The sequence below is a fragment of the Ranitomeya imitator genome, chromosome 2, assembly GCF_032444005.1.
Source record: "Ranitomeya imitator isolate aRanImi1 chromosome 2, aRanImi1.pri, whole genome shotgun sequence".
NCBI lineage: Eukaryota > Metazoa > Chordata > Amphibia > Anura > Dendrobatidae > Ranitomeya > Ranitomeya imitator.
Genome location: NC_091283.1, coordinates 535002618 through 535021829, shown reverse-complemented (window position 1 = coordinate 535021829; position 19212 = coordinate 535002618). Strand labels below are relative to the sequence as shown.

At 43.6% G+C, this 19212-nt stretch overlaps 1 protein-coding gene across 1 annotated transcript in view; it reads right to left on the bottom strand.

Annotated features, from left to right (window-relative positions):
• The window catches only part of LOC138664870 (uncharacterized), a 58744-nt gene that overhangs the window by 23035 nt on the left and 16497 nt on the right, over positions 1–19212 (bottom strand). Inside the window, exons 3-4 of the mRNA XM_069751880.1 lie at positions 10030–10083; positions 7922–7966 (exon numbers count right to left, since the gene is read on the bottom strand). The gene's annotated coding sequence lies outside the window, so the exon portion shown is untranslated. The remainder of the gene's footprint in view (positions 1–7921; positions 7967–10029; positions 10084–19212) is intronic.

The following is a 19212-nucleotide window of genomic DNA, read 5'->3' as shown; positions in this document are numbered from 1 at the left end:
AACACTGATTACACAACAACCACAATATGGATTTCTTCACCCCAGGTATCATTTTAATCAGTGTAACACTGCCAACCGGACAGTGTCTGTAGGTTACTGAGCACTGTCCTGCTGACATGCTCACTTTAAACACCGTAGTATCATAGATTAATGTAGGCGTACTTCCCTGCTAATGAAAACAACTACAGGGTTACCATAGCAAGGAGCAGAACTCATGCGCATTGCAAAGTATAGGACAGCATATCCTAAACTGAGCAGCAACGATTATAAGGAACAGGACGGCACTAGAGAGATACGAGATCCATGGAGCAGGACTAATAGCGAACAGCCGAGTAGCAGGTGTCACGAAAGCTCTGGGTATATGGTGCTCTGCATAAAAGTGTCAAAAACTAATCCACAATGCAGTAAAAGCAAGAAAATATGCGGCACTCACCCAATGATAGCTGTGAAGTTCGTGAGCTTAATTGGAGAAAATATATAAGATACCCGTCGGACCCGTCGAAGCACTTAGTGTGTGAAACGGCCATCGTCCGTACTCCAATACCGCACCCTCCTGTATAGCTGATGTCCTGACGGATGTATCTTATATATTTTCTCCAATTAAGCTCACGAACTTCACAGCTATCATTGGGTGAGTGCCGCATATTTTCTTGCTTTTACTGCATACCCTAAATTGAGCTGTACAATATGCCCCCTGAAAGCGACGGGTCAAGGGGGAAGGGAGGGAAGATCCTCTACTCTGATGCATTTCATAGCTTGCAATGCATCGTCAATGTGTGCATGTACAGCGCACACCTGAAGTGACATCCCGGAAGTGGTGGGCTCTGTCCCCGATGCATTCCACAGCATGGAACGCATCGCCATCTATGCATATCCACATGCAGCATGAAGCGCACCAGAGTGTGAACAGGTACCCTATGGACCTTACAAAAGGCTTTGCTAGGGGGAGGCTTCGGGACATCAGGACTCCACTTAGGTATGGAGTTTTTCTTGCTTTGGAGTTTTGAGGAAAAGGTCAAAGGATGCTGGGAGGGGTATGTGTAGTTTAAATAGGATTACATACTGTGAGTGTGAACCATACAGGGCGCACTACCTACCTAAGCAATACCCTTTTCATCTGGGCAACATCTCCCCTTGTGCTTGGGGGATATTATCTGTTTATCGGCCTCCTGAGGAACCCAATTATGGTGTGCTTTGAGGCACACCTGAGGCATCAATATTGAGGCATTGTTGACGCATCAGTAAATACTTTCATCAAAGATAAGTTCCTTTTTCATTTACATAAGGCCGGTTTCACACGTCAGTGGCTCAGGTACGTGAGGTGACAGTTTCCTCACGTAACGGAGCCACTGACACACGTAGACACATTAAAATCAATGCATCTGTGCAGATGTCATTGATTTTTTGCGGACCGTGTCTCCGTGTGCCAAACACGGAGACATGTCAGTGTTCGTGGGAGCGCACGGATTACACGGACCCATTAAAGTCAATGGGTCCGTGTAAAACACGTACCGCACACGGACGTTGTCCGTGTGTCGTGCAGGAGACAGCGCTACTGTAAGCGCTGTCCCCCCCCACTGGTGCTGAAGCCGCGATTCATATCTTCCCTGCAGCAGCGTTTGCTGTAGAGAAGATATGAATAATCGTGTTTAAAATACAGCTCCATGTTGCCCCCCCCCCCCTTCTCCGCTGTTATTAAAATACTCACCCGGCTCCCTCGCTGGCTGGCGCTGCTTCCTGTCCTGGCCGCACCTTCTACTGTATGAGCGGTCACGAGATGCCGCCGATTACAGTCATGAATATGCGGTTCCACCTCTCATAGGGGTGGAGCCACATATTCATTACTGTAAATGAGCGGTCCCACGTGACCGCTCATACAGTAGAAGGTGCGGCCAGGACAGGAAGCAGCGCCAGCGAGGGAGCCGGGTGAGTATTTTAATAACAGCGGGGGGGGGTGCACAGGGGGTGGGAGGGGGGTGGGGACATGGACCTTTATTTTAAACACGATTATTCATATCTTCTCTACAGTAAACGCTGCTGCAGGGAAGATATGAATCGCGGCTTCAGCACGATGCCGGGGACAGCGCTAAACTTTAGCGCTGTCTCCTGCACGGTGTGTGTGGTACACAGTGGACACACGGGCGGCACACGTGTGCCGGACGTGTGCCACACTGATGTGCCACAGAAACGCACCAGCACACGGACACGGATAATTCCGGTAACGATTTTTCCGGTACCGGAATTATCTGGACGTGTGAGACTGGCCTAAATTGTATATTTGTGAGACTTTCCTGAAGTATCTACATTTGAGGCAACTCTAGACATAAGCACTGATATTTATTAGAGTGAAGTCTCTTTTACATCTGTTTGTTGATATGTATATCTTTGGGAAATTTTGAGGCATCTTGAGATATCAGTATTTTTTTTACCTCTTTTTTTTTAAAGGGAACCTGTCACCCCGTTTTTTGAGATTGAGCTATAAATACTGTTAAATAGGGCCTGCGCTGTGTGTTCCTATAGTGTATGTAGTGTACCCCGATTCCCCATGTATGCTGAGAAATAACTTACCAAAGTCGCCGTTTTCGCCTGTCAATCAGGCTGGTCTGGTCGGGAGGGCGTGGTGACATTGGTGGTTCTTCCTCAGCTTTACGTTGGTGGCGTAGTGGTGAAGACACAGCGCGCGATCTGCGCTGTAATCCCTTGCATCGGTGGGGGCCGCCATCTTCCTGGGGCCGCGCGTGCGCAGATCGAGTGCTCTGCTGCACGGGGCTTCAGGAAAATGGCCGCGGGATGCCGCGCGTGCGCATTAGAGATCGCGGCGGCCATTTTCCCAAAGCCGAGTTTGCATCTCGGCTTTGGGAAAATGGCCGCCGCGATCTCTAATGCGCACGCGCGGCATCCCGCGGCCATTTTCCTGAAGCCCCGTGCAGCAGAGCACTCGATCTGCGCACGCGCGGCCCCAGGAAGATGGCCGCCCCCACCGACGAAAGGGATGACAGCGCAGATCGCGCGCTGTGTCTTCACCACTACGCCACTACGCCACCAACGTAAAGCTGAGGAAGAACCACCGATGTCACCACGCCCTCCCGACCTGACCAGCCTGATTGACAGGCGAAAACGGCGACTTTGGTAAGTTATTTCTCAGCATACATGGGGAATCAGGGTACACTACATACACTATAGGAACACACAGCGCAGGCCCTATTTAACAGTATTTATAGCTCAATCTCAAAAAACGGGGTGACAGGTTCCCTTTAACATTACATGTATACCTAGTTACACTAGGGTCGACTAGGTTGACTCGGGGAGAGTGGCGGTTGAGTGGGGGCACCATATTGTCAACTTTAACTAGGGTGCCAACCTCTGCTTGTAGGTAGAAAACCAGTGTTCAAGGAATTTATTAGGGCTCAATAGCCGTGTCTCGAGGGTTCAATATATAGGGAACTATATCTGACTTTGGTTTTAGTATGCACATTGATTATCTCGCTCTATCTATTATGTGTGTATGTGTGTGTGTGTGTGTATAAATATATATATATATATATATATATATATATATATATATATATATATATGTATATATATATATATATACATACACACGTGCAGTGGCAATAATATAAATACATGTTATATTATATAGTGCCAGCCTCTGCTGTTAGGCAGCTATGTCTACTTTTACATTTTTTTGAATAAAGGTTGATATTTTAGGGTGTATGTTATATTTCTGCAGGGGCGGACACTGACAGCTTGGGGCCCCCGTGCAAGAAATGTGCCTGGGTCCCCTCCCTCCCTGGTACGCTGCTTATGAGGGCAATCTGGCAATGGGACCCCTCATTATTACTGGCCGTGATTATTACGTACATTGCAATCACAGGACCCGATAGCAAAAGTTTTATTTGGGCCTCTCCACACCATTAAAAAATGTGTATATTTATATTTTTTGACTGAGATGGAGATATATACTGTATGTGATATACATAAACTATATACCGTATATATTCCATTAGCAGTCAGTTAACAACTAGTATCGGCAGATGTGGCTGACACGCTAGTTGGCACATGACAGCAAGTGTGTAGAGCGCCTCCTCGTGGCTATGGTATAACCGGCAGAGTCCGACCATGTGTATATTGTATTACATTATATGTCTGGTATCTGTATCATCTGGTATTTGCTCTATTAATTTTCTATGGAAATAGCCGAGCACAGCGCTCAGCAGCTCTATAGATAATGGAGAGAGTAGAGGCTGCGCATACACAACTCTGCTCCATCCAGGATGAGACTGCAGACCCCTGTTCTCAGAATCACTGGGGGGCCCAGTGGTCGAATCCCCAGTGATCAGCAAGTTATCCATGATCCAATGGATCACACATATACCATACATATACACACATATACCATACATACATACACACACACACACACAAACACCGTACATACATATACCATACATTCAAACACATACTGTACATACACACATACTGTACATAATACACTTATATACACATACTGTACACACATACATACACATATACCGTACATGCATGCACATAGACATACACAGATATATATACATACAATTTTTATGTACTTTACCGAGAGGGTGTGGTTCACGGGATTTTCTGGGGGCTTGCCTTTAGGCTGCTCTGCATAATTACCCTGAGATCAACACCTCCTTTGTAAAACCATAAAAAAGTAGCACTAAATAGACTTATTTCTGGAACCTTATGACAGGTTTAATAAATACGAAGAGCAAAATACTCAGGGGAGCTGTGGGATAAAGTAAGGACACATACTGGACACTAGTGGTAAGTCCTCTATAAAGAGCTGTTCTATGAGACCCCCTTCACCAATACATTTCCTACAAAATGACATTCCTGAACTTTCCTTTCTTAGAATTCTTTATTCATATATTTGCAGGGATAAAAAAAAAAGATGAAAAACACAATGGAGAGTTCTAGGATGGTCCAGAATTGCTTTTTTTAATGGGAATAATTAAACACACAAGTGATACCCAAGGTATGTCACTCTCCATAAGGAGAAACGATACCCCTTAGACCCCAGTCCAGAGCCTCTCACCTAGCCAAATTAGTTCTCGTGCTTCGCACTGACGAGGGCCAACAGCCCGAAGCACCGTGTCTGCGAATTGAGATACTAATTTGGCTTTTATCCTAAGTCATATTGCACGACTCGTTAAAGGGTTAATTGTAACTTGTAGGATCGCTACTTCCAACAGGTGGCGCTATAGAGTTTAAGTCCTTTTTTTCTCAGAAGAGGCAATTTGCATAATCTAAAATTTCAAATTCTTTTAAACCATATATACTCAAATTGTAGTGAAATACCCTAGAGACACCATATGTGCAGAAGATATAGTGGAGACCACTAAAAAGGATATGGACCGTGCTCCAAGCATAAACAATACCAGAACCACCAAAACAGGGAATGATTTTAAAATGTATATATATTTTTTATTTAGAGACAATAGAAAGGCAAAAATGGGGGAATATACCTAAAAATCACCAAGCTCTTGATGTTGTGCACCCCGACGCGCATTTCGGAACTTCTGTTCCTTCGTCAGGGAAAGGTATATTCCCCCATTTTTATAAGTAAGGGACTTCTGAAAACATCTGCATATAGCACTCCAATATAGCACTTTTCCTTCTATGCACTTTGTACTGGTCATTTGATTCCTTTTGCACCTTGCTTAATATTACAGGGCCTATTTGCACATTTCATGCACTTTGCATACACTTTATGATACAGATTTTTTAACATTATCCCCCTTCCGATTGGTATGTGCAATATATAGTCTTGCGTGATTCTTTTTTTGTCCTTTGGGGTATAATAAATATATATAATATAATATAATTATACCTGCCGTACGCAATGACTGCATTTCTTTATATATGGAATTGAATTGATAATATGCTCTTGTGTACATCTTGATACGTGCACATACACATTATATACTACATATTTATATTTTATTTTTGTATATTTTAATTGCCTTTCTATTGCCTCTAAATAATATATATATATATACATTTTAAAATCATTCCCTGTTTTGGTGGTTCTGGTCTTTATGTTTGGAGCACGGTGCATATTCTTTTTTAATGGGGTAGAATATGCTAATTTTACAAGATCCGAACATGATTGGTGGGTGACGCTGAAAAGAGGCACCCCTAGAACATGGTCAATAAACCTACAGAAAGGGCATCGGAGGTAAAAGCTCCGCCACAATATATCAGATAGAAACCCAAAAGAAAAATGGACACTAAGAGCTAAAATATAACAATTTTATTATGACAATTTATTAGAGAACCATATAACTAGAGTACAAAAAATAGATAAAAACCAAGTAATGGGATGCAATGAAACTGGATAAAAAGAGGCGACACTAGTACCACACACGGGACAAATGACACATATATGGAGCAAAAAGATCATCAAAGGAACTATTCCAAAATCATGGACAGTTACACTGATACAAAAAAGTGCACAAAATCATACATAGATCACTAAGATTGATGTGTATTGCGTAATGCACATAATGAGATCATATTAGTGTTTATAAGAGTAAGATATGGAACAAATAATAAGTGCTCACAAATAAAGTGCCAATGCACCGAGGAAGCAGCACATGCGAAACGCGCGTCGGGGCTCCCCTTACCGCACACGGCAGCAGGTTGGTACTCTGTATGTGTACCCTTTCATTAGTAGTATGTAGGCAGACTATAGGCTTTATCTACCTTATTGTATGGGACTTTTCCCCTTATGCTTGACTCTTACCTCCAGCCTTAGTATAGTGTATGCCACATTATATATATTTGGCCCATATTATGTACTTTATGGATAGCATTTAAACATACAATCTCTTGCACTAGGCACTTTACTGTATATCATCTTGCATATTGGGTATCTCCCTGCATTGGCACTTTATTTGTGAGCACTTATTATTTGTTCCATATCTTACTCTTATAAACACTAATATGATCTCATTATGTGCATTACGCAATACACATCAATCTTAGTGATCTATGTATGATTTTGTGCACTTTTTTGTATCAGTGTAACTGTCCATGATTTTGGAATAGTTCCTTTGATGATCTTTTTGCTCCATATATGTGTCATTTGTCCCGTGTGTGGTACTAGTGTCGCCTCTTTTTATCCTGTTTCATTGCATCCCATTACTTGGTTTTTATCTATTTTTTGTACTCTAGTTATATGGTTCTCTAATAAATTGTCATAATAAAATTGTTATATTTTAGCTCTTAGTGTCCATTTTTCTTTTGGGTTTCTACCCCTAGAACATGGGCGCAAGAACCCCCTCGAAATCACAGCACTATGAGCATCATGGTCATGGCTGGTACTATTTCTGAAACAAAGCAGCCACTTTTGTTTTTTTTTTTAACCATGATAATCCCATTAAGTCATCACAGAATCACTTTAAGAAATTGCTATTAAACAGTTTCTTTATAAAATTGTGAAAGCAGTACTGGTCTTTAAAGCTATATGTAGGTTGCTGTGTACATGTATTACTTGCCATAGAGTGCTGTGTTCTCTATGTGGCTACCTTTTCGCTGTTATATAACAATAGCGTCATCATCAATGACTCCGAAGGAGCAATGCCTAATGGGAGTCACCTTTGTTATCTATCTGCTGCTTTTCTCCCCATGCTCACACTGCAGGCCTGCTTATCAGATCAGCTGATAAATAATATCACAAGCCCACCACAGGCTGAGCAGGATCTGAGTGCATATGACATGATTACTTCAGGTAATGCCAAGTTAGTATAAGCAGAAGGACTCCTGCGTTTGCGTCGTCATGTCCCTCCAGGGTGTGCTGTCAGCGAAAACAATCGGAACCGTGTGTACTCCATAAATCTGTGTAAGTCTTGCTTCTTCTAATAGGGGTACTTACCTGCAACTGATGGGTGTCTGCTCAGCATGAAAACAGCCCCTGCCCCTAAAGACAAAAGGGTTAAATTGGTGAGTACATTTTACGGTGTCATATAAGAACAGGTCATCCTCGTGCTGAATTTGGGGGTGTACAGAGGACACGAGAGGGGGGAGAGTATTTGGGGAGCTGGGACCGATACTAATAAGTGATATTACGTTCCTGTGTGCGCTTTATGAAATGTACCAGACTGGTAAACACAACACAACATCTCCATGGCAGCGCTGTGTGGGGTTAGGAAATCAGGACTCTGGACAATCAGATAAAAGCTAATGGCGGGGAGCAGATTGATGGGATATCTGGAGGCTGGAAGCGTGACATCGGCTCTGCAGGGCCAAACGTGTTCATACATGGAGCCGCCAGCTTCACATGGTCAGCGGCGCATTCAGCAATCGCTCATCACAGACGGACAAGTATTTCTACATTTCCAGGAGGCACAATGTACAGCGGCACCACTATCTAAGGCTGGTTTCACACTTGCGTTTCAAAACGCATGCGTTTTTTTAAAAAAATGCATGGTGAAAAAACGCATGTAAACGCGTGCAAACGCTGCGGTTTTTTCATGCATGCGTTTTTGCATGTGGTGAAAAAAACGCGGCGTTTTGACACGTTTACATGCGTTTTTTCATGCGTTTGCATTTTTTAAACGCATGCAGATAAATGTATGACAGCTGCCAATCATCAAAATAAAGTAAAAAACCCACTATAAACAGAAAGAGCTAGGGTTAGGGTTGGGGTGGGGTTAGGGATCCTAACCCTAACCCTAAAGGGATCCTAACCCTAACCCTAAAGGGATCCTAACCCTAACCCTACCCCTAAAGGGATCCTAACCCCTTAAAGGGATTAGGGGTAGGGGTAGGGGTAGGATCCCTTTATCAATTTTATGGTGTGGGGTGGTTTATCAGTGTGTTTTTTTTTTTTTAAACGCATGCGTTTTTAACGCATGCAAACGCATGTGGTTAAAAACGCATGCGTTTACATAGACAGCAATGCATTTTTTGCCGCAAAAAAAGCATGCTTTTTTTGCGGCAAAAAAACACCACTAAAAGTACTACATGTTGCATTTCTGCAACACAACGCATGCAGAAATAAAACGCATGTGTTGCAAAAACGCGTCAAAACGCATACAAAAAAACGCATGCGTTTTTAATGTTAAATATAGGGGGGAAAAACGCATGCAGTTTTTTGCGTTTTTTACCGCAAAAAACAAAACAAAAACGCAAATGTGAAACCACCCTAACCCAGGAACTACGGCTATATGTGCACAATACACAGACATGCTCCCAACCACCCTGGCACATGACCACAGTACGCAGGGGTGTAACTACAATAGGTGCAGGGGTTGCAATCGCACCCAGGCCCTGGAGCCTAGGGGGCCCTAAAAGTCCCTTTTGCCTACATAAGAAGACCAATACTATTAAAGTCTTGCAATAATTGGGTGCCCCGTTGGATCTCTTGCATTTGGGCCCAAGACCTTCAAGTTATGCCACTGCTCATTATCCACATAAATTAGCTTAAAGGAAATCTGTCACCAAGTTTTTGCTACCCTATCAGTGAGAAGTATGATGTAGGGACAGATACCCTGATTCCGGTGATGTGTCACTTAGTTTACTGGGTAAAGTGATAGAATCACTGTTTTCTCTGCTGCAGATCTACCAGTTCTTTAAATGCGGAGCCTGTATAACCCCGCCCACACCACTGATTGGCTGCTGTGTACACTGTATATTGACAGAAAGCTGCTAATCAGTGGTTGGGGTGGGGTAACAGCAGTTGACTATGAGGCACAAGACACCAAGCTCTGTAGTGATAATCTGCTGCTGATAAAACACTGATTTTATTGAAACTACAGCCTGAGCCTAGTAAGTGACATATCACTGGAATCAAATTCTCAACCCCTACATCATGTTGCTCTCAAATTACATAACAAAAACCTACTGCTAACAGATTCCCTTTAAGTAGCTGACCTGCTGACCATACGCAGGAGATTTGGGATGTTTGAAAAAGCCAAACTAGACCTTTTCTCAAACCACCAGTGCCATTTTATAACAGAAATGAGCATGACAGATGCTTACCAAATTCTGATGGCTGATTTGCTAAAAATAGGATCTCTCCTGGTGTATCGGGTGCTGTAGATAAAAATTCAATAATGATAAATGACTATTTGGCATCTATTAAAATGGCGCCCTATGGATGCATTCAGCATCCCTAATACTCAAGAAACAAACTCATAACAGCCTTAATGCTTTTCGCTGACTATAGAAGTCCTCTAGTTAATTGTGCTCATTCCCAAAAAACACATAACGGTGGTAACCGCAGTACTGCCAGTCAAAGTGTCAACAGCTGGAAATAAAGCCCCCATATAGTGCCAGACACAGGGTTCCCATTACAGTGGCACCAGTCCACATGCCCCGTTACTTACCTCGGGTGGGAAGAAGGCTGGCTGGTGTTCCTCCCTGCTACCTACACGTCATGGGTACACACACGCTATCGTCCAGGGACAAAGGCGGCTCCCTACTAACATCACTGAACCACTAATAATCTTGGATAAAGATCTACTCTTCATGAAGCCTGCGAGTCTCTGGGACACTGTACATTGTTCAAGGTCAGAATGTTGGGACCCCCACTGATCTTAATAATGGGCCTGTCAATGGTGGTCTGGCATTCACAGTTCAAGTCCCTCGTAAACGTCTTCAGCTCCCATACGTTTCAGCATACAATCCTGGCACATATCCCGCTCCAATAAGTCACATACTAGGAGCAGCGGTATCATTGTGTTACAGCTTATACAGTAATATGTTCTCTAGCATAACGCGGCGGAGCGTCTTCCTACTGAAGTATGCTCCTTGGGTAGTACATTTTGCACTCGGCCTTCACTATTCTTCATGTGACTTGAAGATTTTTCACTCATCCTTTCTAAATACCAGTATCCTCAACAGCCAAAGTGGCTGATAAAGCAAGGACTGCTGCGCCACCTAGTGGAAAACAAGAGCTGTTACCACGTGCAGAGATTTGGAATTGAATTTGTCACACAATTATTTCTATCACTAGAATCACCCAGTCACATTGGGGGAAATTCTCAAACCCTCTCCAATTCTCCAAACGGGTTATGTAGAGTCATAATTATCAATATTACGCCCCCCATTGAATGGCATGCAAGAGTGCCTTAGGAGCGATTACAGTTAGATCCAAAAGTATTTGGACAGTGGCTGGATATTTGTGATTTGGCCTCTCGGTGTTACTATTTTTTTATTTAAAATGAAAGCACTGAGACACATTAGAAGTGTAGACTTTCAGGTTTAATTAAAGGGGTTGAACAAAAATATCCTGTGAAACGTTTAGGAATTACAACCCTTTTTCTACAAAGTCCCCGCATTTCTGGCTTACGTTTTGTCTTAAACATGTGAAATGAATGCTCAATGGGGCTGAGATCTGGGGACTGACTCGGCCATTGCAGAAAATTCCACTTCTTTGCCTTAAACTCCTGGCTTGCTTTTGCTATACGTTTTTGGTCAGTGTCCATCTGTGCTGTGACGCGCCGTCCAATTAACCTTGCTGTGCTTCCCAAGGGAAACATGGCTTACAGTATTGGACTATACAGCTTATCTGTAACCATAGTCCCGCATAGCCGTATGCACAAAGCAGTAGTAAATTATCACTCCACGCCAGTGCAAATCATTTCATTCTGAAAATTGTGATCAAACTCCAGCTACCATTGCAATCTGCCATCACTTGTTATAGAGGGAAAATCCCTTGTATCTTCTGGTAGCACACTGACAGTCTTACTGGCACAGTTTGCTAGTTTTGCAGTTTATTTTTCATTACCTATGAAAAGGACAAACTCATTCACTGCAAAGCAAACAAAAGAGGACAAGCACGGGCATGTGTGAAGGCAAAGAACTTGGCTCTGACTACCATACAGAAAGAATCTGCTCCGCAAGGGAAATACTATCTCCAGTGATACCTACAGGGACATACTGGATTCAGAGTCTATCCTATGGTACTTCACCCATACGCCAGGAAAACTTTTAAATGTTGATATTTCACCCAAATTGAGATTACGCTACAGCGGTGTGTATTTGGTGAACCCTTATAGCCATAAGTTTCTTTCCTGTCCCACACTTTCTACACTAACGCCAATGTTGGAGTAAGAAGATTCCCTCTGGGAGAGATCCCAGACTCCAGAAGACACAGGGGTGAGGCCCATTTCATATTCTGTAATATGGGAGCACCCAAGCTGCCCATGTCCGCTCTCCTTCCCCATCCATGGAGGTGTTGTAATTGGGATGCAATAAGATACAGCCATGGATCAGGAATGGCCAGCCCACCCTCACCCTTATTATGTCGGAGATTTTGTAGTTTTATTCGAGCATGCTGTTTACACCATATTCATTCTCTGACCACGGTTTGCACTTTACAACACATGGGAGAAGGAAGCCAACAAGGAGCGCTATGTAGCACATATAACAATTGTGGCATGAGAATCATCTTGATTAGATTTAATCTACCTATAACTGATGGCGGGAGTTTGGACCATGCATTCACCTTAGTTCTAACGTTATCTAACCAAGGGTGTACATTTACTGCTCCATATTCCTTAGGCTTGGTACTGACACTTATTCCCAAGTATTTAAACTTGTCTACAATTTGTAACCGAGTTTGTTTCATTATTGGAGACTGGGGCAGAGGATCTACTGGCATCAGGACAGATTTATTCCAATTAACTGATAAACCTCACAACGTTCCGAAGTCTGTTATGACTGACATTATTGGACTGATCGAGGATGTTACATTGTTATCTACAAAAAGCAGCATATCATCTGCATAGAGACTCACTCGCTCCTATTTCTCCACATTTAAACCCAGTAAAATCTCTTGACCCTCTTAGGCGACACGTCAAGAGTTCAGTGGCCAGGGCAAAGAGAAAGGGCGACAACGGACATCCCTGTCTAGTGCCCATCTGTAATTTAAAAGTCACAGAGAGCTGGCCATTCACTCAAACTTTAGCAACTGGGGAGCGGTATAACAGTTGGGTTAAAGAAATGTAGTAAGGCCCAAAGCCCATCTTTTTCAAAACTGCCCACAGATAACTCCATTCTACGCTGTGAAATGCTTTGGCCGCATCTAAGGACATAACCACGCTTGTGCCATCTACCTTTAAGCTAATTTGGAGGACGAGGAACAGACGTCTCAGATTTATAGCGGCAGATGCATAAATCCAGATTGATCCTCATGTACTACTTCTCGAATAACTTTAATCAATCTATTGGCTAAAACATAAGCTAGTAGTTTAATATCCACTGGGAGTAGAGAGATTGGCCTATGAGTCCGGTTTTTACATATCTTTCCTGGGTTTTAGTATGAAAACTATTATGGCTTCATTCACAGAATCTGGTAGGAGCCCCTTTCTAGTGCCTCCTTAAAGGGAACCTGTCACCCCGAAAATCGCGGGTGAGGTAATCCCACCGGCATCAGGGGCTTATCTGCAGCATTCTGTAATGCTGTAGATAAGCCCCCGATGTTACCTGAAAAAGGAGAAAAAGACGTTAGATTATACTCACCCAGGGGCGGTCCCGCTGCTGGTCAGGTCGGATGGGCGTCTCCGGTCCGCTCCGGCGCCTCCTATCTTCTTTCCATGACGTCCTCTTCTGATCTTCAGCCACGGCTCCGGCGCAGGCGTACTTTGCTCTGCCCTGTTGAGGGCAGACAAAGTACTGCAGTGCGCAGGCGCCGGGCCTCTGACCTTTCCGGCGCCTGCGCACTGCAGTACTATCCTCTGCCCTCAAGAGGGCAGAGCAAAGTACGCCTGCGCCGGAGCCGTGGCTGAAGATCAGAAGAGGACGTCATGGAAAGAAGATAGGAGGCGCCGGAGCGGACCGGAGACGCCCATCCGACCTGACCAGCAGCGGGACCGCCCCTGGGTGAGTATAATCTAACGTCTTTTTCTCCTTTTTCAGGTAACATCGGGGGCTTATCTACAGCATTACAGAATGCTGCAGATAAGCCCCTGATGCCGGTGGGATTACCTCACCCGCGATTTTCGGGGTGACAGGTTCCCTTTAAACACAACTAAGAGATTTGACAATAGTACCTCTTTATTTAGTTTATGAAATTCTCCTGGGAGACCATTGGCACCAGGTGCTTTCTCATTTTACAATATTTGTAATGCATCATCTACTTCCTACAAGTCCGGGGGCTGATCCAAAGCCTCCTTTGTAGCTCCAGTCTAGGACGAGCAATTCCATTTAGATAAGGGGCAATATCTCCCTCCAAAGCATTAGTCTTAGATGTGTACACGCTCAAATAATAAGAATGGAGAAGATTAATAACCTCATCAGTGTCCATAACCACCCTTCCATCTGTTGTGACCAGTCTACTTATAAAGGCTATTCCTGTCCATGCTTTAACAATAGTTGCCAGTAGGTGGTCCGCACTCTCACACTCTATAAAGTATTTTTTGCTTAAAGGGAACCTGTCACCCCCAAAATCGAGGGTGAGCTAAGCCCACCAGCATCAGGGGCTTATCTACAGCATTCTGTAATGCTGTAGATAAGCACCCAATGTATCCTAAGGCTACGTTCACACGATGCGGACTTGCTGCGGATCCGCATTGTGATGTACAGTATAATGTTATTCAATGGAAAAAAAAACTGTGCAGATGGTGCACAAAAATCAGTGCGGAATTGCTGCGGATTTCAAAGAAGTGCATGTCACTTCTTTTGTGCGGATCTGCAGCGTTTCTGCACCCCTCCATGTTAAAATTCCGCAGTGGCAAAAACCGCACAAAATCCGCATCAATTCTGCATAAAAACACTGCGGATTCTGCCAGGAGATGCGGATTTTGTGCAGAAAATTCTGCACCTCTTTTCCTACGTGTGCACATAGCCTAAGGGTATGTGCACACGATGCGGAAAACACTGTGGATCCGTAGCTTTTCCACAGCTGCAGGTCCGCAGCAGTTTCCCATGCGTTTACATTACAATGTAAACCTATGGGAAACCAAAAACGCTGTGCGCATGCTGCGGAAAAAAACGCGCGGAAACACAGCGGTTTACATTCCGCAGCATGTCACTTCTTTCTGCGGATTCCGCAGCGGTTTTACAACTGCTCCTATAGAAAACCGCAGTTGTAAAATCGCAGTGAAATCCGCAGAAAAAACGCGGTAAATCCGCGATAAATCTGCAGCAAAAACGCATTGTTTTTGCCCTGCAGATTTATCAAATCCGCTGCGGAAAAATCCGCAGTGGACCAATATACGTGTGCACATAGCCTACAAGATGAGAAAAAGAGGTTAGAGTATACTCACCTGGGCAGGCGGTCCGATCCGGTGGGCATCGCGGTCCGGTCCGGGGTCTCCCATCTTCTAACGATGACGTCCTCTTCTGGTCTTCACGCTGCGGCTCCGGCGCAGGCGTACTTTGTCTGCCCTGTTGAGGGCAGAGCAAAGTACTGCAGTGCGCAGGTGCCGGGAAAGGTCAGAGAGGCCCGACGGACCAGACCGGGACCGCCCCTGGGTGAGTATAATCTAACCTCTTTTTCTTATCTTTTAGGATACATCAGGGGCTTATCTACAGCATTACAGAATGCTGTAGATAAGCCCCTGATGCTGGTGGGCTTAGCTCACCCTCGATTTTGGGGGTGACAGGTTCCCTTTAACAAACAGTTGTTTCTAAGAAGCTAATGATTAACCCCTTTCTGACATTGGTAGTAAAAGTACGCTGATGTCGGACTCCCCCTCAACGCTGTAGCCCGCACCTTTCCGCGCACTTGTCAGCTGATATATACAGCTGACATGTCCCTGCAACAGCTGTGGGTGGAATCTTGATCCACCCGCAGTTGTTAACTAGTTAAATGCCGCTGTTAATCTCTGAAAGCAGCATTTAACTCGCGCTTCCAGCAAGCGTTCTGGAAATCCCGCCCAATCGGTGACCCGTCACGTGATCGTGGGTCACCGATGGGTTTGCATAATAACCAGAGGTCTCCAGCAGACATCTATGGTTGTCATATGCAGACTGCTGTGAGTGCCACTCGATGGTCGGCACTCACAGCAAGTGAGCATTTCTGCTGCATACAGGCGATCTGATCATCACCTGTGTGTAGCAGAGCCGATCGAACAAGTGCAGCTTCTAGACTCCCATGGAGACTATTGAAGCATGCAAAAAGTAAAAAAAATATGTTTCTAAAAATATTTAAAAAATATAAAAGTTCAAATGACCACCCTTTTGCCCCATTCAAAATAAAATAAAAAAAATAAAAAAAATCAAACATACACATATATTTGGTATCGGCGAGTTTAGAATCGCCCGATCTATCAATATAAAAAAAAAATTAACCCGATCGTTATACGGCGTAACTAGAAAAAAAAAAAGTCAAAACGCCAGAATTACTTTTTTTTGGTCGCCGCAACATTACATTAAAATGCAATAACGGGCGATCAATAGATTGTTTTTGCATCAAAATGGTATCAATAAAAATGTCCTCACCCAACCCGAGATCAGAAAACATTTTTTTTTTAACAAACTTTGGAATTTTTTTTCACCACTTAAATAAAAAAAGAACCTAGGACGTGTTTGGTGTCTTTGAACTCGCATTGACCTGGAGAATCATAATGGCAGGTCAGTTTTAGCACTTAGTAAACATGGTTTTAAAAAAAAAACTGTGGGATTGCACTTTTTTTGCAATTACACCGCACATGGATTTTTTTTTTCCCATTTTCCAGTACATGATATATTAGGCTGCCATCACACTAACAGTAATTGGTCAGTATTTTACATCAGTATTTGTAAGCCAAAACCAGGAGTGGGTGATAAATACAGAAGTGGTGCATATGTTTCTATTATACTTTTCCTCTGATTGTTCCACTCCTGGTTTTGGCTTACAAATACTGATGTAAAATACTGACCAAATAGTGCTAGTGTGACGGCAGCCTTAAAACCAGTGGTGTCGTTCAAAAGTACAACTCATCCCACAAAAATAAGCCCTCACATGGCCATTTTGACCACAAAATGAAAAAAGGTATGGCTCTGGGAAGAAGGATAGCAAAAAATGAAAATGCAGAAACAAAAATACCTCTGGTTGTTAAAGGGTTAAAATGAAAATATTATGAAATTTTAGGGCTAAGAGTAGTTGCAGCCAAAAAAGATTGAGTCACCATGTATATCCTCTTGGAGGCCTCACAACTAGTGATGAGCGAGCCTCACAACTGCGATGCCACAGAACTATTTTCCTCAGAACTATTGGGATTAAGTTCAGAGGGGGAAAAACATAGGCGAGATTGAAGTGCCATGGGATTAGAAGAGCGTCTACTGCATACGGATTGTCTCTGGGGTTTAGGGAGCAGAATTGATGTAGTTTTCTGTTTTGTCGGTTGGCAAACAGATCTATGTCTGGACATCCCCGCAACTGTATGATCTGGTTGAAGATGGATGAGTTTAGTGTCCAATCTCCCTGAGTTGGTTGCGGCTTAGATAGTCGGCCATGATATTGCACTTTCCTTTTAGGTGAAGAGCCGTGAGTGATAGTAAATGATTTTTTGGCCATCTGGTTGTCGGAGAAAAGTCTGACGTGCCGACCCTGTAGGGGTATAAGAAAACTACTTAAAGCGCGTTCTACCGCTAATAACTCCTTTAGATTGGATGACAAACTCTGTTCGGACTGAGACCATAGTCCCTGGACCCAACTACTTTCCAAGTGTGCTCCCCATCCCCTGGGGCTAGCATCTGTAGTTATTATCCGAGTTATATGATTTGTCCAGGGAACCCCCCTATGTAAATTTGGTACGTGTGTCCACCAATGTAGTGATTGAATAGAATCAACGGACAATGAAAATTTACTGTCTAGATGAGCTTTCAGGCGACGGGAATTCTGTAAAACGTCCCACTGTAGTATTCTGGTATGATATTAAGCCCAGAGAACCGCCGGAATACACGATGTGAGTGAACCCAACAGTGACATCGCCCCTCTCACAGAGACTGATGGATTATTAATCATTCTGGTCGCTAGTCACTGGAGAGTATCTACTTTTGAATCCGGCAGACGACACTCCTGCCGACTGGAGTCTATGGTAAGACCCAGAAACTCCTGAACTTTTAAAGGCTGTAAACAAGATTTTTTCAAATTAATAATCCACCCCAATTTGTGCAACACTGATGTCACTTTCTCCAATTGGTTTTTGCAATGTGACTCTGAATGTCCCACAATCAATAAGTCATCTAGGTAGGGAACTATTAATATGTCCTGTTCGTGAAGGTGTGCCATAACTTCTACAATGACTTTAGTAAAGACCCGGGGTGCAACCGCGACTCCGAAGGGTAGTGCACGATATTGTAAGTGCTGTACCGAGCCGTTTAGTGAAACCGCCACCCTAAGGAACTGTTGGTAATCTATGTGTATCGGGACGTGATAATAGGAGTCTTTCTGATCTAGGACAACCATGAAGCAATTGTTAAAGAGAAGTTTTATTGCCGTCTTTACAGATTCCATTTCAAAAGACGGGACCAGCAAAAATTTATTCAGGCCTTTCAAATTAATAATGGTACGAAAAGATCCGTCAGGTTTTTTGACCAGAAAGAGAGGGGAGTAGAACCCTTTACTTCTTTGTACCACGGGCACATTAATCAGAATCCCTTTTTTTGGAAGTTCCTGAACTTACGACTCTAGTGCCAATTGTTCTGCAGAAGAACGGATGGGTGTTAAAGTAATTTTATCATGAGGAATCCGTTGGAACTCAAACTTTAGGCCAGTATCAATAACACTGAGAATCCATGGACTTTTGGAAATTTGTAATCAGGCAGGATAGAAGGCTGAAAGCCTACCCCCTACCTGGTCCGGCAGTCATTGAGGTTTTTTATAGTCCCGAGAGGTATTAAACATATATCCTCTATCTTTCCTTCTATTATTATCATATCTGGGTCTTTCTCTATTCGACCTTCTGCGGCTAAACCATCCTTTATTATAATCCCGTCTATAAGAGGGTCTTCCTAGGTAAGGGAACTGTTTCTTATTATCGCTCGCCTTCTCTAATAGTTCATCAAGAACCGGTCCAAATAAATGTGCCCCTTCACATGGAATGCTACACAGTTTTGATCTGGCTTGCAAATCTCCTGGCCAACATTTAATCCATAGAGCTCTACGGGCTGCGTTAGAAAGGGCTGAAGATCTGGCGGCTAATTTAACAGAATCTGCCGACGCATCTGACAGAAAAGCTGCAGCCTCCTGAATCATAGGTAGGGACGATAGGATCTCATTCCTAGGAGCCT